The sequence below is a fragment of the Mus caroli genome, chromosome 19, assembly GCF_900094665.2.
Source record: "Mus caroli chromosome 19, CAROLI_EIJ_v1.1, whole genome shotgun sequence".
NCBI classification, from domain to species: domain Eukaryota; kingdom Metazoa; phylum Chordata; class Mammalia; order Rodentia; family Muridae; genus Mus; species Mus caroli.
The window spans coordinates 17,291,759-17,310,604 of NC_034588.1; the positions used below are offsets into that span (position 1 = coordinate 17,291,759).

General features: G+C 37.3%; 1 long non-coding RNA gene across 1 annotated transcript; it reads right to left on the bottom strand.

Moving 5' to 3' along the window:
- Positions 1-13,648: 13,648 nt before the first annotated feature.
- LOC110285305 lies at positions 13,649-18,181 on the bottom strand. The gene is made up of 2 exons (XR_002377047.1): positions 17,811-18,181; positions 13,649-14,298 (listed from the first exon to the last, which is right to left on the bottom strand). It is a non-coding gene; the product is annotated as an uncharacterized LOC110285305 (long non-coding RNA).
- Positions 18,182-18,846: the final 665 nt, after the last annotated feature.

Genomic DNA, 18,846 nt, shown 5'->3' on the forward strand with positions numbered 1-18,846 from the left:
AGATGATATTTTACTAATGAATTTTTCTAGAAACGTACTTTCTAGGTCAAAAACATAAAATACAAAAGGTCAAAAATATAACTTGGACATTATCAGATTCAGACACTTGCATTCTACTTCACATATCTTTTCTAACAAGTCACAGACAGGGAATAATATTTATAATATAATGTTTGAGAGAATGTTTGTACAAAGAAACGTTTTCAAAAATCTCAGAACTCAGTATTAAATCAATCCAATTCCTGTAATAGGACAATAATTTGAAAAGCCATTTACAGAGAAATAGATGACAAACAACATGGTCCCTGACTAGGGGAATGCAAACAGCAGCAACAGGATTCCACTACACGACTCCTGAAATGGCTCACAAGGATTCAGAGCATTGCCAACCTCATGAATTGCTTACTGGACTCTAAATCAACAGAGAAAATTACAGTCATGTTGTAACACAGCCTGGCAGGATTTGATGAGCAACATACCTATGGTCCAAGATTCTTATTCTTCATCATTTATCTATAGAAATGACAATAAAAACATACACATGTGTGTATAGGTGTGGTAAAGGCATTTATATTCCTAGCCATTAAAACTCAGATACTTCATAAATAATTGCCATTCAATATTGAATGAGTATGCAAAGCTCTTCCATGAATGGTTTATTGTTCATCAGTAAGAAGGTACCAATAAGCATAAATAAAGAAAAATATTAAAATACTATGCCAGATGAAAAAAAGAGTCCCCAAAAATGGCCACAGACTATGTTATGGTGTCATGCTGTATGTGACAAAACTCTTATGACAGAAATTAGGCGAGTAGAGACTGTGGACTGGCATTCGAGGTTTATGAGGAAACATTTTGTAATGAGGGCATAAGGGATCATTTTTATAGTTTTTGTAATGATGTCTGCTATATCTCAAAGCTCAGAGAACTGTACCTCATAATGGATGCAACTTGCACATCAAAAGCATGAGTTTGATGAAGTTCCAGGTTGGAAACTTGACTTAGACTGAGAATTTGACTACAGCAGATTTGACTACTACTTGGCAACCTGAATCAATTTTTCAGATTTTGAGATCTTGGTGCCTCTTTCTTCAGTCAAGTTGTGCCTACAAAAGTCTTGGCACCGATTCTCCTTCTGGATGTTAGTTATTATGAAAAGGATGCGCATGATGACCATATCCTGCTTAGCAAGAAGAGTGGGAAGTGTAAATTAGATAGAGGTGAGCTGTACTGCACAAACAGAACCTTCTCTAAGACAAGCAGGAAAAGCCCATGCATCCGCAATTTATGATGCTAAGCTCAGCTTACCAAACAGATTCAAATAGAAAATTCTCACAGCTTACAGGAGGTAATTTAAAAAGTTTCATTGCCAACACAGGAAAAAATATAAACTATAAATATATGTGTGTATCATATACAGTTTGTTAATTGAAGTGTGAATGCAGCGGAGAGAGAATATGAGTAATAGGTAGCTTAAGCCAAAATTAGATTAGTCGTATCCCTGTTCTGCCAATATACCTCAAGCTTAAATGGTACCACCGAAGCTGTTTCAGACTTGAATGGCTCCGAAGCACTATCTTTGTGCCAAGCATGCTGCAATCTAGTGGTACTTTACTCTACAACCAGAGAGGCAGTAGCTTTCATGTTTTAACTATTTACTACATCACTTAAGCCATGCATAACTTTACATGAATGTATAAAAGCTAAATACACAATTTGCGAAGCAAATGATGACAGGAAGTTAGCTGTTTACAATGTGAAATACATTTTTTTTTCTTTTTTGGCTAGAAAAAGTGGTTGAAGATAGTGTGGCTACTTAACAGTCATCCCCATTTGTCTCACGGTACTACTAACACTACAAACTTTAGCCATTCTCTGCAGTCACAGAGACTATATTGGTGATGATGATTTTCACTTCTTCATTGCATATCTGTTTCCCTAACATAGGTAAAGAACAGGCGTTCTTCCTGTTCTAAATCTAATAGCAGAGAAAAAAAATCACATACTTATTTTATGACTTTGCGGAGTGCACAAATAGAATATAGACCCTATAGTCTATTTTCTTGCTTTTTTCCCATTGTGTTTAGAAAACTTTCTAATATGGTTTTCCTATGTTAAGAGAGGTGTATATGTTTGAGGCATGGTTGCACATATGTGTGTATATTTATACATAAGCCCATGCTTAATAGATCATCTATAATGCATATAGCCAATATGCATTGGCAAATCAGCCTTTAATATCAATCAATAAATATTAACTTGATGATAGAATGCCATCACTTACATGCCATAAAAAACCGACTAAGGGACTAAACAGTTGTTACTTAGAAATTCTGTGTTAGGTAGAAATTTCCATTAGAACAATTCAATCTAAATTAAGCTAAGGTACTTCTGAGACCCTAATATGATCCAACAGAGAAAGCAATTTAAGCTTTTGAGACAGCCATTGCTTTATATTTTTAGTTGTTTTGGTTATGAAAGCAAATAACCACATATGGTATTAGTAGTTACATTAATTACCATCTTCTCTGAGAATTAACCGTCTTTAAATATCAATCTGATTTGCAGAGTTTTGTTTTGTTTTATTTTTCAAAACAAAATTTACCTTATTTCAATGGGAGGGATTTACAAATAAATTGATATGAGCCAAATTCAGAGTATTGACCATAGGTTTTTCTAATTTAACATGTTTTAAAATAAAAATAATCATATATGATTGTCTTAGTCAGGGTTTCTATTCCTGCACAAACATCATGACCAAGAAGTAAGTTGGGGAGAAAAGGGTTTATTCAGCTTACAATTCCATACTGCTGTTTATCACCAAGGAAGTCAGGACTGGAACTCAAGCAGGTCAGGAATCAGAAGCTGATGCAGAGGTCATGGAGGGATGCTCTTTACTGGCTTGCTTCTCCTGACTTGCTCAGCCTGCTCTCTTATAGAACACAGGACTACCAGCGCAGAGGTGGTCCCACACACAAGGGGCCCTTCCCCCTTGATCACTAATTGAGAAAATGCCCCATAGCAGGATCTCATGGAGGCACTTCCCCAACTGAAGCTCCTTTCTCTGTGATAACTCCAGCTTATGTCAAGTTGACACACAAAACCAGCCAGTACAATTGACCCCTTGTCAACTTGACAAACAAACACATCACTATTAAGTCTTAACCCTTACTTTCTTATTCATCTCCAAAATCTAAATAACTTTAACTGTCCCACAGTCTTTACATATTAAATTTTCAATCCCTTTAAAATGGCCAATACCCTTTAAAATTCAAAGTCTCTTAACTGTGGGCTCTACTAAAATATTTTCTTCCTTTAAGAGGGAAAAATATCAGGGTACAGTCACAATCAAAAGCAAAAATCAATCTCCAACCATCCAATGTCTAGGATCCAACTCATGATCTTCTGGGCTCCTTCAAGGACTTGGATCACTTCTCCAGCCCTGTCCTTTCTAGCACACAAGTTATCTTCTAGGCTCCTGCTGCCAGCACTCCACTGTTGCTGCTGTTCTTGGTGGTCATCTCATGGTACTGGCACCTCCAAAATACTGCATGACCCCTTCACTCCTGGGACATCAATTGCAGCTGAGGCTGTACCTTCACCAATGGCCTTCCATGGCCTCTCACAGTGCTAAGCCTCAGCTGCTCTACATGACTCCTTCACTCCTTCAAAACCAGTACCACCTGGGTGACTCTTACACATTACCAAGTCCTGCTTCTGCACAAGGTAAAATCTTGGTTATCTCTGGAACACAGTCTCTGTTCTCTCAGAAAATACTTCACAGAAGATGTCACCTCAGTGATGCTGGTTTCTTCTTAATCACTGCTAATTTCTTAGCTCCAACTAACCAGCATCAATAGTCCCAGTAATGCAAAGGTTTCACTTTAGTAGTTCTGGTATCTTGTTAATCACAGCTCATTCTTCAGCCCCAGCTAACCAGAACCACAGAATCTTAAACTCCAAAATAGCAATGGCCCTGATAAGAGTCTTTAATCTGCCCTCTGGAATTTCACAAGCCAGACCTCCATCTTCTGCACTGTTCTCACATTATCTTCCACGTTCCTAAACAACATCCCTCAGAACTCTTAACACCAAATGGATCTTCTAGCCCAAAGTTCCAAAGTCCTTGCCAGTCCTTCCCCAAACATGGTCAGGTTATCACAGGAATACCCCATTTCAGGTACCAATTTGTATTAGTCAGGTTTTCTATTCCTGCACAAACATCATGACCAAGAAGCAAGTTGGGGAGGAAAGGGTTTATTTAGCTTACACTTATACTGTTGTTCATCACTGAAGGAGTCAGGACTGGAACTCTAGCAAGCCAGTAAGAAACATCCCTCCATGGCCTCTACATCAGCTCCTGCTTCCTGACCTGCTTGGGTTTCTACCCTGACTAAGACAATGATGCAATTTAAGAGCTATGTGGAATTCAAGTTTTAGTGCCAAAAAAAAAAAAAAATTTAGTGGAAAACATTCCGTTTGATTCATGGTTACCATTCTACAGGTTAAACAGGGTCAAGGCCAGAGGTGAAGCCTCTGGGACAATCATCTCACTTATTGAATCTGAGGAAGTACCAAACACGCACAGCTAAAGATGGAATGCTTAGGATTATTTAGCAATTATATCATATTTATTAAATGCAATAATTTAGAAACAAAGATAGTCCAGAAAATCAATAAACAAAACTTCAAAATTACATGAATGACAGCAACTGAAACAGAAACAGGACAGAGCAACTGCAGTTGATATTTTATGGTCAACAAACTTTTAGAATCCTTTACCTGGTCCTCAGTCAAAAGGTGTCGCTAGGTTCTTATGTCACTTAGGCTGTAATTTTATTTTACATTTAAGTGAAGTATTTATATTTTATTTTAAATAAGACATAAACCATCTAAAATAGCAATAATCTTTACCAGATCTTCTTTGATGGCTAGCAAAGAAATACAGATAGAATATATATCATCAATGTATAACAACTAAGATTTTTAGTCTTAGAAATAGAGCTACATGCATGTATGTACTAAATTATTCCTGATTAACAGTATAATTGTAATTAAGTATATTAATTACATTTGTCATAATCTTTTTTAAAGGTAAATAATAAATGGGGAGAAGAACAGACCTTAAAAGACATAAAAGAGAAGGTATCAGTGTGAAGGGATGACTGTATCTTAGATAATGGAAAATAATACCTAGGATGGAAAGTCATTAAAGGATTATAATGCCTTTAATGTATAAATACATGTTGGTTATTTATACATGTTGGTTTATTTCCTTTTTTGTTTGGCACTTGAGGTATAGTACTGCCCTACACGATGCTTACCATACAAATGATTCTGGGTTCAACCACAGCAAAAGTCTACCAATAAATAAACAAATACACCCATACATGCAAACATTTTTCTTTGCATTTGAGTTCATAGTGGTTGATATTAAAATTTCTTAAGTTTTTATTTCTTTTCATTTTTCAGAAAATATAATTATAACATTTCCTCCCTTCTTGTCATCTCTCAAATATCCTCCGATGTACCTTCCTTGCTTTCTTTCAAATTTATGGTCTCTTTTCATTTCATTGTTTTATACACACAAACCTGTTAGAACTGGACCAATCAAACCTCAGGTGATCAAAACCGAAGAAACAAAATCATAAAGGCTGTGGTTTATTGGGGATGGGTGGGTAGGGAAAGTGAAGTCAAATAATGCCAGCAGCCACAGGAGTAAAGTGATCTGTGACATTATCCTGTGAGGCACAAGGGGCATAGAGCATTTACACTAACAGAGCTGCTGCACAATGAGGCTCCACAGGCTCGCACCTCCTATGTAACATTTGCATCTTCAGTTGGTTTATATTCAAGTGTTTAAACAGTCTGTAAGTGCATACAGTTTAGTCCTAAGGAGCATGGAACACCACAAGTAGGAGGAGAGCGATACCACAGAGTAGCTCAGCTGGACACTGAGTGGTCCCATGAATCCATCAGCTGTGGCTCTTCTGCTCCCTTGTGTTCTTTGGATGTGTCTATGGATCTTCTAGGCTTGAAAGTAAAATGATGCTAACTGGTGCTGGATAGAGGAGCCTTATCTTTTATTACGGCAGCTTGCTATTTTTGTTACATGGTGATTTGGTTGAAAACAATAAAGTACAGTAGTAAGTGAAACACACACACACACACACATACACACACACAAACATACATACACACACACACACAAACATACACACACACTTTTTTTTATTAGATATTTTCTTTATATACATTTCAAATGCTATCCCGAAAGTACTCTATACCCTCCCCCCACCCTACTCCCCTACCCACCCACTCCCACTTCTTGGCCCTGGCATTCCCCTGTACTGGGGCATATAAAGTTTGCAAGACCAAGGGGCCTTTCTTCCCAGTGATGGCTGACTAGGCCATCTTCTGCTACATATGCAGCTAATTAACCAGTACACACACACATATAAATGAATATATACAACCTATTCAGTCTTTATAATGCTACTTGTATATATGTTTTCAGGGATGACCACTTAGTATTGGGGAATATTCTTCCTGAGGAAGAATAGTTCTCCCACTCTAAGCATTCCTTAGGTTGTTTTAGGTAGGGTTGAGGTCTCTTGGGATTCTCCCTGTCCATATTAGCACAGGAACTTCTATTTGGTAATATATATATATATATATATATATATATATATATATATATGTTTTCAAAATCAAAATTCCTGTGGTACATTTACACAATGGAATTCTACTCAGATATTAAAAACCTTGACTTCATAAAATTCCCAGGCAAATGTATGGAACTTGAAAATATCATCCTGAGTCCACATACTTGTATATTCACAAAAGAATACACATGGTATGCATTCATTGATAAGTGGATATTTGCCCAAAAGCTCAGAAAACCCAAGATACAATTCACGGACCATATGAAGCTCAAGAACGAAGACCAAAGTGTGAATGCTTCCATGATTCTTAGAAGAGGGAACAAAATACTCACAGGAGGAAATATGGAGACAAAGTGTGGAGCAGAGACTGAAGAAAAGACCATCCAGAGACAGCCCTACAGTTGGCAAACCCAGACACTATTGTGGATGCCAAGAAGTGCTTGCTGACAGGAGCCTGATATAGCTGTCTCCTGAGAGTCTCTCCAGAGCCTCATAAATACAGAGGTGGAAGCTTAAAGCCAACTATTGGTCTGAGCACAGGGTCTCCAATAAAGAAGTTGGAGAAGAGACTGAAGGAGCTGAGCAGTTTGCAGCCCAATGTGGGGAGCAAAGGTGTCAACAGGCCAGACCCCCTCTGGAGCTCCCAGGGACTGGACCACCAACCAGAGTACACATGGAGGAACCTATGGCTCTGGGTCAAGTATGTGGCAGAGAATGGCCTTGTTAAACATCAGTGGGAAGAGCAGACCTTGGTCATGTGGGGGCTCAATGCCTCAGTGAAGGAAATGCCAGGGTGGGAAGGCAGGAATGGGTGGGTGGGTGTGGGAGCACCCTCATAGAGGCAGGGGAAGGAGGAATAGTAGATGGGGTTTCCAGAGAGGAGACTTGGAAAGAGGATGACATTTGAAATGTACATAAAGAAAATATACAATAAGAGAAAAAATAAATATATATAAAATTTTAGGTGATAAAACTACTCATAGAATTATTAAATTTTCTCATATAATTACTATAATGGAATAAATAAGACAAATGTTATCTATTAAAATGTTAAATAAATTTCAAATCATTTTTTTAAAATAATGGTTTTATTATGGCTTTGTTTCATAATGGTTTTCTTATTTTGTTGGTTTGATTGGTTAGTTTTTGATTAATTTACTTGTTTATTCACTTTATATCCTGATTCCAGACCCACCTCCTTCCTCTCCTCCCAGTCCCACACTTACAAATCCTTCTTCCTATTAACTCCTTCCCTTCTTTCTTTCTTTTTTTAAATTGCACGTATATGAATTTGTTTCTATTTTATTGGTTACTTTATTTATTTACATTTCAAATGTGACCCCTCTACCCAGTTTCCCCTCCGCAAATCCCCTATCGTCTCCCCACTTCCCCTACCTCTATGAGGCTGCTCCCCCACCCACCCTCCCATTCCCACCTCAGTGCCCTAGCATTCACCTGTGCTGGGGCCATTGATCCAAGAGCAAGGGGCTCCACTCCCACAGATGCCAGATAAAGCCATCCTCTGCTACATATGCAGCTGGAGCCATAGGTTCCTCCATGTGTACTCTTTAGTTGGTAGTTTAGTCCCTGGGAGCTTTGGAGGGACTGGTTGGCTGATATTGTTCTTCCTGTGGGGTTGCAAACCCCTTCAGGTTCTTTAGTCCTTCCCCTAACTCCTCTATTAGGGTCTCCATGCTCAGTCCAATGGTTGGCTGTGAGCATTCACATCTGTATTGGTCAGGCTCTAGCAGAGCCTCTCAGTGACAGTTATTCACAGACTTCTTGGCTTCAGCAATAGTGTCTGGGTTTTGTGTCAGGAGATGGGATGATGGATGCCTTGGTGGGCAGTCTCTGGAGAGCCTTTTCTTCAGTCTCTGCTCCACAATTTGTCCCTGCATTTTCCTTTGACAGGAGCAATTCTGGATTAATACTTTTGAGATGGGTGGATGGCTGTATCCCTCATCCAGGACCCATATATTTCTACTGGATATGGTCTATATAGGTTCTCTCTCCCCTTTGTGTATTTCAGCTAATGTCATCCCTGTTGGGTCCCGAGAAGAACCCCTTGGGTACCACCACACCATGAGACATCAAGTCATGAGAGGTCAAAAAATCGTGAAAAGAAACAATTCAATTCCTTGGAAGCATCCTGGGCTCCTCAGAAGAAGCCACTGGCAATGGGCCTTTACTCAGTGATGGCCATGACTTAGGAATGAAAAGCCTGAAACTGATTCAGTTCCTGGGAGACCTAGTTGAAGGAGTTATCAGAGCAAAAACAGAACAAATCACTGAAATTCTTCCTGGACTCTTGAAATATAATAAGAACACAGAAGCTAATCAAAATTGTACCAATGTCACTGATTTTCCTTTACCAATCATATTAGAGGCTACCTAATCCTTCTGGGAATTTCCTCTAGCCCTACTTACAAGCCACTCAAGTCATCACCATTTTGTGAGTGGTTGACCCCTGCATTCTGGTAATTTCTGCAGAACTCTTTGCCTTTTCACACTATTTGAGTATGCGTTCTTCCTTCAGTGATTCTTGGGTCCTAATAGTTGTAGTAGATTTCAGAGTTTCCACTCCTACTGAGCCCCAAACAGGTAGTACAATTAGGGGAAGGGGATCCAGTGACAGGCAATAGAGTTAGAGACAGCCCCACTCCACTCTAATTGTTAGGAGACCACATTAAGACCAAGTCACACATCTGCTACAAATGTATAGGGGTCTAGGTCCAGCCCAAGCATGGTCTTTGGTTGGTGGTTCAGTCTGAGAGCCACCATGGTCCCAGGTTAGTTGACTCTAGGTCATCTTGTGGTACTCTTGACCCTCCAGCTCACAATCCTATTCCAGACTATTCCACAAGACTTTTTGAGCTATGACTGATGTTAAGGCCTTTGAATCTGTTTCCATCTGCTGCTTGATGAAGCCTCTCAGGAGATAGTTACTCTAGATTCCTATCTACAAGCCCATCGAAGTATTATTAATAGTTTTAGTGGTTGGCTTTTGCAACTGTGATGGGTCTCATGTTGGGCCAGTCATTGCTTGGACATTCCCACAATCTCTGCTCCATTTTTATCCCTATGCATATATAGGCAGGATAAACTATAGGTTGAAGGTTTTGTGCACAGGTTGGTATCCTCTTCCCTCCACTGGACGTCCCACTTCATTCTCCATATTCCAAGCTGCTAGGAGTCTCATCTAGGACCCCTCATTTAGAATCATCGGAGCCTCTCCAATCCTCAGTCAAGAGATGTTCCTCACCATTGCTTCCTGTTCTGGCTATCTTCTCCAGCTCTCCCTCTCCCACACCTGATAAATTTTATGTTTGCCACCTCACTCCCTTCCCTTCCCTCATTCACCTCCAATGTTTACTTCATATCCCTTTCTGAGTGAAATCCTCCATTGGTTCCTCCTTGTTACTTAGTTTTACGGGACCTGTAGATTGTAGGCATTTTGATTTCGGTATAGTTCAACCACATTCATCCCCCATTATACTCTTTTGCCCTACCTGAACCAAGCCCTTTTGCTACCATCTACATGTGGGAAAGTTTACTAAGTCAAGCACCAATCCCCTGATGTTTCTAACGTTCTTAACAGGAGAGGCATTGACAGTGCCAAGAATAAAACCACACTTCAATCATTTTCAAGATTTAGTTCCCAATAAGGGTTGCTAAGACCTTAAATCAAATGCTAACTACCACAGATACTTTAGATCACATACTGGATAAAATATCACAGGGAACTTTAAAAAATCTGATTTCAAAAACAGCAATTGATATTCTCCTCTCCTCTGAACTCTATTTTCCATTTGTGATTTTATTCATTCATTTATTTATTTATTTATTTATTTATTTATTTATTTTTAGTACAGAAGAGAGATTATTTAGGGCATAGGGATGGGAGTTAAGAGAGTAGCAGAGGCGGAGAAAGGCAGAGAGGAGAGAATAGAGAAGTAGGGGCTGACCATGGCCACGTGGGGGCGGGGAAGGGAATGGGGAATAAGGGGGCAAGAGATAAGACAGAGGCAAGAGCTTAAGAGGGTAAGAGATTTTAAACATTTAAGCATTGTTAGAAAGTGGGGGAATTAATATTTCTAAATCTCATTTGAATAATTCCTGATCACTAGCTTGTCAGAGTCTCCTTACTGTTAAGGCCTTGTCCTGCATCAAGGAGAGGAGAGGCCCTTCATCCTGTGAAGGCTCCATGTCCCAGTGTAGGGGAATGCCAGGGACAGGAGGCAGGAGTGGGTGGGTGGTTGAGGGAACACTCGCATAGAAGCAGGGGAAGGGAATGAGATAGGAGGTATACAGGGGGGTGAACCTGGAAAAGGGATAATATTTGAAATGTAACTAAAGAAAATATCATATATATATATATGTATATTTGTTTTAAAGAAAGAATCTTGAATCTTGAAATGAAGATCGCTGGTGTCGCACTTGGTACTTCCTCTCCCTTAGCAGTTAATTGTGCTTTACACTGATTCTGTCTTACAGTCAGGACAAAATTGCTGCTCTGCAATATCACTATTTATTCACTTTTAATGTGTTTGACTAAAAGCATAAATTCTTTTTAAAGAAATTAATACATATGAAAAATATGAACACTAAGTCTTGAAATATTCTATATTTGAAAAGATATCAAACATACTGAACAAAATTATTTGGAAGAGAAATATAATACTTTAAGAATGAAAAATATTGCTATATGTTGTATATATTTTATAATTTATGTAATTATTTAAAATACAATATGAAAATAAAAACTCTACATATTTTCAATAATTGGGGAAGAAAACAATATTTATAGATATATTGTAGTGTCATTATATGAGTACTTAACTGTATGAAAAGTATGATATATTTGTGATTTTTAAAATATTTTGGTATTATAAACATTGTAAATTATAATCTATCCAATTGATTTTATTACCTAACCTGGTTAAATTACTAAATCCTTTTTAAAACTTCATCTTAGATCTGTACTACCTCCTATTGAATGAAATTAATTAATAATTCCAAACTTTCAATATTATAAAAGTATTATTATTATTATTTCTTCTTTTGTTCAAATATGTAATACATTCTATAAAATATGTCTGCTATCTTCATATGTAGTCAGTAAAGGTTTAGTGGCTCATTAAACATTTTCTTGCTTGTACAATAAGCTACAGAGTAATGTTTTCCATGAAAATTTCTTGTGTAGATAAACTCAATAGTGTAAACAAACATGAAAAGAATCATAACAACACATGGTAGTAATATAGACTTTAGAAAGTTCCCACTAACCATTGAAAGCATGTTCATTAACAGTTGAATCTGTGTTAGAAGTGTGCCAATAAAAGGATGTGGTATATTAAGGCAAATATAGGAGAAAGCAGATAGAAGGAGAAAGAATAGAGGGAGAGGAAGTGGGAAGGTAGTTGCTCATGGGGATGGGAGGGAGGGGACAGTGGACTGAAATAAAAGGTGGAGGAGAGAAGGAGGGAAGGAAAAGCAGGTGGTGGGGAGCAAAGGACATAAGCAGAGACAGATAATAGCCCAGCATAAACTTAAAATCATGACTGAGAGAACCAAAAGGAGTTTTTTTTTCAATTTTTATTTTTATATTAAAAATACTTTCTAGGTGAAATTTGAATATTTTCTATTTCAGTAAATTCACTATTTATATTTTTAAGGGGAACAATGAAATCAGCGTCATCCCTCTCTCTATAGGCTAGTGAAATGTTAAGCTGTTACATTAGAGAATTGAATGGCTTCTATGTGCAATGTCTTTCCTCAAGTCCTCATAGTCGGAAGCAGTCCCATTAGCAATTTTCGAAATTACAGGACTGACCAACATTTCACACCCTTGTATTGCTCTTGAGAACCTTGACTATATTGATTTTTAAAAATATGTACCTCAAAGGTGTTTATTTCCTTCATTCTTTAATTATCTATTTTATTTATAAGATTAGAATTACATATACTCATATCACTTCCCTCTTCCCATTCCTAAACCCTCTTATATGCCTCTCCTTATTATTTCCCAAATTCCTGCTCTCTTTTTCATTAATTATTGTTGTCTGCATATACAAATATGCATATACTCGTATGTTCCTAAATAAAATATCCTCAGTGTGAATACTTTGTCTATGCTACTAAGAGTACTTTCTCTTATGTGAGAGACTGAAAATGCCTGGATATGTGAACGGCTTTCTTTTAACTGGAACACTCAATGCAACGCAGTAAAGATCAACTTAAACATAAGAGTTGGAGACTGGGACCAGAGAGATTGTTGTTGCAGCTCGCCCTACTAATGGATTTTGTGACCCTTTAAAGGTTATTTAAACCCTTGAACTTTTAGATTTTCACCTCTTACATGGGTTTATGAAAGGATTAGATGATTCTCATCTAAGAATCTGAAGCCCACAGCAGTCTGCAGGAAGGGGGCATATAAAGACAGTAGTGAGGAGAAGCTTGCCACCATTTGCAGTGGAAGAATTTAGATACACTGTGCCCAAAAGTCACCAAGCACCCACACAGGTTTGAACCCATGGTGATGTCCTCCTAAGGAACTCTTGTCCTCTCTGCCCATTCTTGGTTCACATTTTCAGAGGCTTACCTACAAGACTGCAATCATTGATTTGCTGATGCACAGCTGCTCAGATAAATCAATTTCCCCAGGGGTGGGGAAATGTGCTTCTGGAGGCAATAGCATTTCAATGACAGAATATTGGTGTGTGCACCAATAGGAAGATGGCAAGGCTCTCTTAGTTCCTGTAGTCTACATGTAGTCTGAAATTTCCTTTAGTGGTCACAGATTTTTTTTAAAAGAAACTCCCAGTGTTTTCTAAAGCATCATTCTCCTTTTTATATTTTTTTTAAAAAGGAATATAGCCTTTTCTGACTCCTACAATTGCCTCATTAGCCTTAAGTAGAAACCAAGAGACCTCTGAAAAAATGATGATTTTTGTATATTTAAAATACAGCCTTTTCCTTTTTTTCCTGCTATTCAGTGATTAGGAGCTGTCCAGCAAATATACCCTATATAGCCAGTGCAGGGACACACTTGGTTATACCCTGTGAATTGGTACCTACCTGACATGTAAGAATGAAAGAAAAGTAAGAATTCAATGAAGGGTTTGACTACAGAGAATATGGGGCCAAGACCTTCATCAAACCCTGGTTACACATTATTCTTAATAATTCATACCTTTTAAAAAAATCTTTTTTGTCAATTTTAAGTAGTAAGCTTACAGAAATTGACATTATTTTACAGAAACAGATTTTTTTTTAAAAAGGCATAGTTCCATTTCCTGTATCGTTCACAGTTCTTTAATTTGAAACATATCACTTTTATCTCATCTTGCTTTAACACCAGATTTGGTTTAATTAAATTTATGTCAAATGAACACATGAAACGAAAGGAGAATCAGAAAGCCTGCAGCTGCCCATTAGTGAGTCAGTAGCTGTGGTGAAAGGCTTTTGAAGCCTGGCTTACTGCCAGGACTAGCTTGCAATGATGCTCAGAGACACCCATGATGCTTTGAAGAGAAGGACTTAGCTGACCCGAGCCTGCTCAATGGAATAGTCAAATCCTCTTGGGCTGGATGTAAAAACTATCGTCTTCTGTCTTCTATCTTCAGCCATTTACCTGTCAAAGGAAAAAAGTATGAGTATGAAACCAAAATCCATACAAAGAATAAATTGTAGCAGACCCTTCCTCTTCAGATAGTATTGTTACCATTGATGTAGTGGGTGATTTTGTTTGTTTTGAGAACAGCATGCCAAGCCCTTCAGGATGCAGTGCCAAACTGTCAGTCCTTAGAGCTACTCCATCCAAATAATATTTAACTCAGAGTTGCCTAATTGAAATATCTGTCAATTAGCCACATAATGTATGCTGTTAGAAAGAATATAAAAAGCAAATCTTTTGGGAGCTGATATTTGGAGCTTTGCAAATATGTCACTGCTAAAACACCTAGGTTTAAAAATAAATGAAGCCCCAAATGTTTTGACACTATTGCTAAAATATAAAGTAAAATATCATGTCACATATACTTCCTAATCCCACATGGTGTTGTGTTCTTTGTAGTTGTATGCATCTAATACTGCCCCCTTTGACACCTTGGTGTAAAAATATTTGTTGATAACATCACTAGTGAAATGCAATGTCTTTATTCCGTTTCCATATTCAAACATTTTCTGCAGGGAGATAGATTACTATGTTGATTCAACTTATTTATGGACATCTGATCCACAAGGTTAATTACATTTGTGTCACCATACTCTAGATACTAAAGCCTTGGCATAAACTTTCAATAACAAAGTTTATTTAATATGCAATAAAAAGGACATGGAAGGGCAAGTGTGGCGAACATGTAGAAACCTGAGAAATGATAATGACGTGAGATGACACTGAGTATCTTGTTTATTTTTTTTTCTCCTGTGTAAAAATATTTCAGTTGGGGTTCTAGTTATTGTTCGAGTAGCATCACTATTGTATGAGGTGCTTGAGCAAGGCAGCATGCCTACACACTCATCAATTCCTAATCTGACAAACATTGTCTCCTGATTTCTACACACAAATTCTTTGATTTTTCATCACACATCTGATTTACTACTGAGAATAAATCAAAACAAATAAGAAGCACAATAATATACCTAGGGTTGCATCCATTCCATTTGTACAGGGTTTCATTCAAAGATTTGACAAGGACTTGTATGTTCTAGGTCATACATCTGCCCTGTGACACACTCTAACGTGATTTTAATTTTAAGGAAAAACTTCTATCTAAAAAAGAGTATGAGAAGTTACTTCTTGGTCATTAACAAAGTCTTGAACTTTGTGGAATGTTTAAAATGTGTTCACGTGAATTCTGCCCCTTGTCTGTAGATGGATGTTATTTTCATGCGCCCAAATAAAATATGAAGAGATTTGGTGTTTTTAAATTCTCGTGGATACAGTACAATTTTAGTAATATAAGAATAAGGACAGATTTTATTTGCATTAATATTTTAGATGACATGAAACATGTAAGTTTATAGTCACATTATTCACCTCTAAAGTAATAATTGTTTGTTGTCAATATACTTCCAAATATTAAAATATTTTATAATATCTACACTTGAATCCCCAAATAAATTCAACTACAATTAAAAAGAAAAATGTGCATGTTTAGGAAACAGTGCTTAGTAACTCAGTTCTAATTCAAGACCCTTAGTGCTGTAAACAAGCATTTTTATGAAAATTTAATGATATGGTGGTTGTTCAATAGGCAAATATTCAGTCATAAAAATTTTAAGGAATTGATACTATTTGTGGACATAATCGGCATTGTGAGGAGGTGATGTCTCCATTATTTTATTTGTGGAGATTTTATTGCATGTTAGAATAGAAGTGAGCACTCAGCCCACATGGTGCTCCAAAATTCTTAATCTCTCCTTCACACTACTGACTTGTCCAGTAAATTCTTACCAAAGCAGAATTTTAAAATGGTCATATGAATTGTGCAAATAGCTATACTTTTAATCTTTCAAAATTATTCCAGGAATTATATAGTACAGATGTCCCCACAAATCTCTGGCCAAGAGCCTATGGATCAACTTCCTTTATCATAAATTACAAACCTAACTACACTGGAATCAAAGGCGTTTCGTATAGACTCAAAGCATGTCTGTAACCTGCCTCCCCAGTGCTGCTGCTGAAGTAGTTAAAAGGACATTTGAGACTCAAATGGCCAAGAGGGGTTGTTTTAACCACCTGAAAGGCAGAAATGTTTATAAGCAACATTTCAATCATCTTCATATTTGCCCATAGAGAAGCAATGTGTTGAGGAGTGGCTGTATGTAGGGGAACTTAAAACTTTCCCAAAGGCCCTGTCCAGACCCAGGAAAAAGCCACCTAGCTGAGATCTGCTGGCATTTTGATCCATCTATGACAATTTAAAAGTCTTTGTTCATTCCAGCTGAACTTTGTGTATTTTCAGATCTCCTCACTTACTAAAAGAGAAATTTGAGGATGGAATTGAAAGAGAGAAGAAAATGAGTCCTAAAAATATGATCTTTGGGGGTGTTAACCATGTGCTGCTATAACCTTAAGGCTAGTTGTTTAGCTCAGTGACAGAGTTAACCCTAAAATTATAGCTGTGTTAAAGGTTAATTAGCAATGTGGCTTTAGAAAACTTTAAAAGGGGACAAACTGATCATAGTTGTCAATTATTCATCTTTATTAAAATAATGAAGCAAACAGATCAATGTAAGAAACGATATCCTCCCAACCCTTTGTCTCTTAATTGATCCATCCTTCATTTCAGACAGAATACATCTCAGGCAAAAATGTAGTTCCATGCTACCTTTTAATAAAAGATTTTTTTAAAAGAACTAAACCATCTTCCCTGTTTTCATATTAATTACAAGAGCGATAAAGGAACAGATACGTTTTCTTTGGCTAAAATTGGCCATTGAAGATACATGGTTAAAGGTAAGAAAATATTTATTTAAACTAGTAATATGATTATTTAAAATATTTGACGTTAAAACTCAAAGAAAACATCTTCTATTTATTTTTTTTCCTTTTCCTCAATACAGCCACTAACAGGAGACCCTGAAATGTTGAATAACATTTTCAGGAAATAAAGTCTGTTGGCAATATTAGAATATAAAATAGATGAAGTTATGTTTTCAGTCTACATATGATCTTTCTATGATTCCTGACTTTACAAACTCCCCAATTTTATCAATATAATAAACTAATTCATTATATTATGTAATATATAATATATTATATATTATATGGTTAAATTGATTATATTACATACTATATAATATTATAATGCTAAATAAATAGCAATAAAACAATACTAAAATATTCACAACAAAACATTTTTGAAGGAAAGTTAGACAGCTTAGATACAGAATGGTGATATTAGAGTTGTCCCAATACAAAACCAAGCAGGTCCAAAGTGGGCAAAATGGTTTTCCACTGCCAAATGACCAGGGTAGCAGGACGGCCACATCTCTGCTTCAGAGCCGTTTTGAGAAGAAAGGGTTTTGATTAAGATCATTAACTTGGCACAGAGAAATTTGGGAGAAACGATTAGGAAAGATGTGTCAATGCACAGCTAAAATGTTCATCGCTACACCTCTGGAAATATGTGTGCTTACGTCTCTGTTGAATGGCAGAGTGAATTGAAGAACTTCGTCCAGTATCCATCCTTGCACGGCGATGGGATGGAAAAAAGGCAGGCAGCATCAACGTCACTTTCAGTTTGCAACTCAGCTGCCAGGTGGAAGAGTGCAGAGGGGATGAGCAAGGCGTACTGTGAAGAATACGTAGATCAAAATTATACAGCATAGTCGAACTTTGTTACTGCTTATACATAATTAATTATCCGAGCCTAGCCTGCCCTGGTGTACCACTTTATAGAGCAATAAAACATTAAGCTAAAAATACGGACTGCTAGGGTAACTGCAGTCACAGTACACTCTGTCTTCCTTTGTAAGCTTATTATTTCCTGGAGCTGTGGCCGACAGTCTATGAGCACTCATGTTTGCGTATATTTTGTTTATGTGCAAGCTTTGGCATTCCAGCCATCTCCTGCTGGGCCCCCTCACTACCATATGCTTCTGTTTTTCTTCATTAGGTGATGTGATCCCTTTTGACTGTTTCATGCACGTGAAAGGACAGTGGGCTTTGGGGGGAGAAGAAGCCCTGCTTTGAGAGAGTACACTTCAGTTGTTCTTCAGCTCTGTGGGGTTGATTGGATCTGACAAGTGTTGTAGCTACTCACCGTAATGGATGTCTCTGCTTTAGCAGAGAAGAGGAGGAAAGGATGTAATTCCCAGTGAAAGAAAGCAACACGAACTATTATTTAATTACTGCCTAATATATAACTCCCCAGGAGGCCCTGTTGATTTACAGTTCTAGAATCTTCCTTTCTTTATTAATGAACATCTTTGCCCTTTAACGGGATGTGGTTAAGCCACACCTGTTATTGATAAGGACTTTCCCACAAGAACAAGTCAAATGATCCATTTTAAGGCTCAAAGCATGTGAGCTTCTTATGGTCTTATTTTCTCAAATATAGATTTTTTTAAAATTCTTTTAAAAACAAAATGCTAAACAAAATCCTACAGTAGCATTACTCCAGCTTATTCCTTCACTGCTTTGGGGTTAAGGATGTAAAATTTGGTTTATTCT